The sequence below is a fragment of the Theropithecus gelada genome, chromosome 7a (genome assembly GCF_003255815.1).
Source record: "Theropithecus gelada isolate Dixy chromosome 7a, Tgel_1.0, whole genome shotgun sequence".
Lineage (NCBI taxonomy): Eukaryota > Metazoa > Chordata > Mammalia > Primates > Cercopithecidae > Theropithecus > Theropithecus gelada.
The window spans coordinates 14,341,194-14,347,725 of NC_037674.1; the positions used below are offsets into that span (position 1 = coordinate 14,341,194).

At 39.3% G+C, this 6,532-nt stretch overlaps 1 pseudogene; it reads left to right on the top strand.

The window, feature by feature from the left end:
- Positions 1-2,287: 2,287 nt before the first annotated feature.
- Positions 2,288-2,373, top strand: LOC112628215 (annotated as a pseudogene).
- The last annotated feature ends 4,159 nt before the right edge of the window (positions 2,374-6,532 follow it).

The window sequence follows — 6,532 nt, forward strand, 5'->3', positions numbered from 1 at the left end:
AGAGAAGGAAATGTCTTCAACTTAATGAAGGGCATCTGCTGCCCAGGGACCACACTGCTGCCCTCCAGCTCCACGGGAAGCCCATGGCAAAATTTCATGTGTTCCTTGTATACAAGCGATATCCCAGATTATAATTCTCTGCTAAAATTTAAGAATTTAAAAAACCCTTTTCTAATAATGGCCACTATTATTTCTCCCTTACCCCTAATGTGGCTCTCTCCATATCCAATTTAAGTAAAACAGTAACCTCTGAAGGGAGACAAACTAAAGAGCCCATGAATTAGTTGAGGAGCAATTAAAAGCTGGCCATATAGAACCATCAAACAGCCCTTGGAATTCGCTTATTTTTGTCATTCCCCAAAAGTCTGGTAAATGGACACTTTTGCATAACTTATATGCTATTAATGCAAATTTGCAACCTATGGGGCCCATTCAATGGGCCCTTCCCTCCCCTGCAGTGATTCCTTAAGATGATCTATAATTATTATTGACTTAAAAGACTGTTTTTATACTATTCCCCTAGCAGAACAGGACAAAAAATTTGCATTTACAATACCAGCTATCAATAATGAGAGGCCAACTTGCTGATTTCATTGCAAAGTGCTTCCTCAAGGGATGCTAAACAGTCCTACCATGTGTCAGTATCATGCAAATCAAGCTTTGCCCCCCAGTAGAAAAGAAATTCCTGATTGCAAGATTATTCATTTTATGGATATTTTATTAGCAGCCCCAAAGGAGCCAGTACTTGTAAATTTATATACCTCTGTTGTGAAGAATACACACCTAAGAGGTTTAATCATAGCTTCTGAAAAAGTACAGATGTCTTCTCTTTGAAAATATCTTGGGTATATACTAACTTCCCAGTCAGTAAGAACTCAAAAGGTTAAATTAAATACTAGCAACTTACATACCTTACATGATAATCAAAAATTATTGGGCAGTAATAACTGGCTTTGCCCCATCTTGGGCATATCTACTGATAAGTTGCAAAACCTGTTTTCTATCTTAAGGGGCAATATAGCCCTGGATTCTCCCAGGTATTTTACTGCTGCAGCAAAAAGGGAAATTGAAGAAATAGAGCAAGCTATTTCCCAAAGGCAAATGGATTGCGTGGACACCCAATATTCTGTCCAGTTGTTTATTTTTCCCACTAAATATTCCCCTACAGGGTTAATAGGACAGATGACCCCAGGACTGCACTTTTTAGAATGGGTTTTTTGCTCACATACTGGGACTAAAACACTCTCTCCCTATACCTAGCTACTTAGTAAAGTCATCTATTCAGGCTGCAGATGATGCAATCAGTTGCTAGGTTATGACCTTGATGTCATAAGAATTCCTTTGAGCAAAAGGCAATTTGAAGCAGTATTGCTCCTGTCTTTAGATCTTCAGATACCACTCACTGATGACACAGGCGATTTAGAACATACCCTCCCTGCTGACAAACTGCTTCAGTTCTTATCTCATACTCCTATAATTATGCCTACAAAAGTAGTTCTCTCCCCCATACCTAATGCCTTAACACTGTTACTGATGCACGGGTAAACATGGAAAAGTGGCCGTCTGGTGAAGACCACATAATTCCCTCACTTGATCTGAGTTTACTAGCACTCAAAGAGCTGAGGTTGGAGCCTTAATATTGGCTTTGGAGACTTTTTCTGCTCAGCCCATCAATATTGTTAGTGACTCTGCTTACTCTGTTTGTTTGTTTGTTTGTTTTGAGACAGTCTCACTCTGTTGCCCAGGCTGGAGTGCAGTGGCACAGTCTCGGCTCACTGCAACCTCTGCCACCCAGGTTCAAGCGATTCTCCTGCCTCAGCCTTCTAAGTAGATGCGATTTCAGGCACCTGCCACTGCACCTGGCTAATTTTTGTATTTTTAGTAGAGATCGGGTTTCACTATCTTGGCCAGGCTGGTCTTGAACTCCTGACCTCATGATCCACCCAACTCAGCCTCCCAAAGTGCTGGGATTACAGGCATGAGCCACCACGCCTGGCCTTACTCTGTTTATTTATTGCAGAACCTTGAGACAGCACTAATTAAGTCTACTCTGGAGCCAGCCCCACATGTTCTTTTTCTCTGACTTCAGTAATTGCTAGATCAACATACACATCCTATTTTTATCACACATATTTGAGCCTACAGCTCACTGCCTGGCCCATTGGCTTACAGCAAGGATCAAGCAGACCTGCAGGTTATGACATCACTGCTTGACCAAGCCACCCAGTTGCATCAACTTTTCCACCAAAATTGGAGAAACTTAACTATAACAATTTCAACTTTCCCAAAGACTATACTTTCAGGGATCATTTCTATAGTTTGTTACTAGAGAAGTTTCTCTGAATGTGTAGAGCACCGCTTAATTTTTTAAATTTAGATAATAAATTCCAATCAGCTGTAGAAAAGCACTTCGCTAAAACCTCTCAAGACATAAAACCTGCAGTTTTATGGTAAGATGTAAACAGTAATGAATGGTGTGGTCCAAATGATTTGCTAACATGGGAAAGAGGATATGCTTGTGTTCATACCCCCTCAGGTCCTCTTTGGATTCCAGCACGATGCATCAAACCATATTATGACATGGCTAGGACCCAACCCAGTACCAGAAATGAAGAAAATGACCCTACAGGACTCGCAGCCCCAGACAGTGCGGCTTCTGTGGATGACACATGCCCCAGACAGAATGTTGAAGAAGACAACTCAGAAGGCAAAGCAAATCCTGCTTCAAACACTAACACCATTCACTCCAAATAATTTATTCCTTTTTATTCTCTCATTTTGCCTACAACCAGTACCTGCTACACTCTATTGGGCTCATCTCTTAAATCTGCCTTTCTTCTGCCCTGTTGCTTTGACAAACACCCCCTTTCCCAGCTTCTAACAATGCGACTACTTAACTGAGAGGGATTAACATACCCGCAATGGGGTTCCTTAGTAACAGCACACATGAAACTAGATTGCCAAGTAACAATACAGGTCACTCCTTGATTGGCAAAGAATGTTGCTGATTATACTCATGTTTGTCTTATGTTATTTACTAATTCTAGGATGCAAAGCTGGAATACAGGCAGTGACCACCACGCCTGACAGACCTGTTGCTGCATACATCTGTACTCTCCAACAAAACCTGATGCTAAAAACAGAAAAGGGGGAGATGTCAGGGTGGTGGGAAAAATTGTCAGAGGAAATTAAAGGAAGGAGAAGCAAACCTCCTTTGAAGGCAGGAAGGTTTTGTAACAGCCTCAGAAGAGAGTTATGGCTGAAAACAGCCTAATCCTCTTACAGTGAGCTAATAGCTTAGAGTAGGTACAAAGGAATGTAACGGAGTTTATCTAAAGAGCTTGTTTACTCATGTGGTCCTAAGACCAACTTCTATCATTTGTAGGACTGCTTTCTCTGGGGAGGGCGACCACATTAACTATCCACAAGTGTGTTGACTCAAAGCCATTGTCATTAAATCTGTGGTGAATAAATGCCCTCAGGGCCAGCTAGTCAGGGCATGCGGCTGCTACAACTCTTTCTGTGAGTGGCCTGGCCCCCTAGCTGCTCTTTCACTGAATACCGGTGTTTGAGTACATTATTCATCCATCATGCAGCCTGGGTCTGCGGGTCAGACCTCAGCATTTACTAAAAAAAAATTTTATGCACCTTTTTTTTCCAACTCCTTTCAGAAAACAATCTTGCATGTGTTGATTGTTTGATATTGTCCCACAGGTCCCTGAGTCTATTTTTTCTTCTTTTCCTTCTTGTGCTTCAATTTCGTTTCAATTGCTGTGTCTTCATTTTTACTAATCTTTTCTTCTGCAGTATCAATCTACTATTAATCCTATTAAGAAAAATTTTATTTCAGATATTGTATTTTTATTTCTGGAAAGTATTCTTATTGATTTCTTTATTATGATTATGACTATCTTGTCCTTTAGGAAATATTGATCACATTTATAATAGTTGATTTTAAATTATTCTCTTATAATTCCATTATTTCTGTCACTTCTGATTCTGCTTCTTATTTTCTTCTGTTTTGAGGTAATAATATGGTGTTTCTTTGCTTGTCTAGTGAATTTTTATTGAATAACATTATACATTTTATAATAGTGGTTTATTATTATTTTTCTCTAAGGAGGGCTAAGGTTTGTCTTGTTAGGCAATTAAGTTATTTGCAAATCACATTAATGCATTCAAAACTTGTTTTTAAGCTTTGTTAGGGTTGTCCAAAGTAGCCCTAACTCTAGGGCTAATTAAGCAAAACTATCAATGCCTGATTCTCTAGGTTCTTTACTGACTTCCCTGAGGCTAAATGGGTTTCTCCGCTCTGCTGGAAGGGATTTGAGTATCTCTTAACCTTGCTTAAACTCTGGGAGTTGTTCAGGTTACAGTTCCCATAGTTTTTTTCCTCAGCAGTTACTATTTGTGCAGCTTTGTGGAGTTTTGTTGCATCCATGCATCGTTAAGGGGGCCTTTGTGCATATTTCTCTGCAGAAATTGTTACTCTCCAATAATTTGCCCGTAAATTCTGGCTGCCTCAGCCTCCCACAAATTCAATATTTGTCGTTTCAGCTTAGCGACATTTCCTTTGCATTGCTTGGGATCTTTCTGCCCTTGCCATCTTCCAGAAATTGTCTACAGGCAGAAAGCAAGGGCAATAGTAGGCTTCACCTCTGTTTCCCTTTTCTCAGTGATCACAGTCCCACTCTGCCTGTTCTCTCAATGTCTGAAAGATTTGTTGTATATATTTTGTCTAATTTTCTATTTATTTGTCCTAAGTAGGCTGGTTTTGTACCAGAAGTAGAAATCAAGTAAAGATGAATTTTAGGCAAGAGTTCTGGAATATGCCTCACTGGCCACAGCTGAAGCTACCTTTACCTACAAAGGAGACTGGAAATGTGGCTTCTTCTGGGAAAACAAAACAAGGGAGAACAGATTTTGTGAAAGAGTGAGCATTATATGCCATCGTTGGATAGTTGTTAGCTCACTTACCAGCTTAGCAGCTCCTTGAATGGAGGGTCAGAGCTTTCCTCATTTCAGTAGCCTATGAAGAGCCTGGTGCTCATAAAGTTCTTAGGAAAATAACATTGAAAAGAACATGATCCTGAGTACTGAATTATCCAAACTACCAAAGAGAAAATTAGGCATGAAGAAAGGAGACAAGGTATGGTGGGGTGAAAGTGGCAGAGCGAGTTGGAGACAAGTTTGGAAATTATCTTGGAGCTCCAAATGCATTGGCTCATAGATTATTTTAAAACTCTGTTGAGGAATTCGGGACTACAGAGTCCTGTTGTTCTCCTCATCTCCAATGTCCTTTTCCAGTCACCCATGTCACGGTTTTTAAAGCTCAGATCTTAGATCATAAGCGAGCTACTAGATGGAACCTTCTCTGATGTCCTACTTGTGACACAGTTTTTCTACAGCATGGTTTCTGTCAAGCTTTCAAAGCATATGATGATTCATTCTGCTGATTTCTACCCTCAAGAAAGTGGAATCTATTTGGAGTTTCAAAATAAAAACAAAGTTATCTTTTATTTCTGTTACTTTTTTACTTCCCTCACAATGCCTGCCACAGTGAACACAAAGCATATTAAACAAGATCACTGTTCCTTGATCTGGTGTCAAGCAGCTGTTTGGTGTCAAGTTGCTTGTGTGTTGGTTGAGAACTAACAAAAGAACAAGCATCCTGGTATCACTTGCCCTCCGACCACCAATAGTCATAGGGCTTGCTTTACTCAAGGAGGAAGTCCTTAACACAGTCTACCCAGGCAAACACAACAACCATTCACCTTTTCGTTTTATTTTTTCCTTAACCTATCACCATGAAACAAAATATATTGTATTTATTTTCCTTATTGCCTGTCTCTCCTATTTAAATAATGGCTGAGATTTTTGTTCTGTTTCTTCACTGCTATATTCCTAGCACATCAACATTTGCCAAGGGAAAGAACAGGAGATGAAAACAAAGGAAGTTAAATGAGACCGAGGCCAAGAACGAAACTGAGATGGGGTCTGAAAGTGTGGTGGGACATTGGCTACCCTTGAAATTGTAAAGGGTCTTATACTTGATAATGAAAGGATTTGGGTAGCTCTCTAAGGGCCACGTAAAAGAAAGGGCTAAATATAAAAGGGTGAGTGAAGGAGAGTTTTTCCTCTATTCCACTTGTACAATTCAGCCAATTCATACTCTGAGTTTGTAGGAGAATCTTTCACTAGTCAAAATAGAAAATGACCAAATCACAGAAAATGTTATGAAGACAAGAATGAATTTATAATTTAAAACAAGAAAACAGAAATGAAATGCTGTAATTTTTATGCAGTTTCCAATCAATGAATGTATTTGTCTTTTATACATAAAGCGAATTTCTAGTTGCCACGAGTCCTATAAAAACAATATCTTTAACGACCAGTTCCTGCCCCTGTTTTTTCTTGTCTTATGATTTGAAAATGGATGTTTTATTTTCTTCTTTTCATATTTAGTCTGGGTTCCCTTCCTCATTCCTTGGTTTTTTTTTTTTTTTTTTTTTTTTTTTTTTTTTTTTTTTTC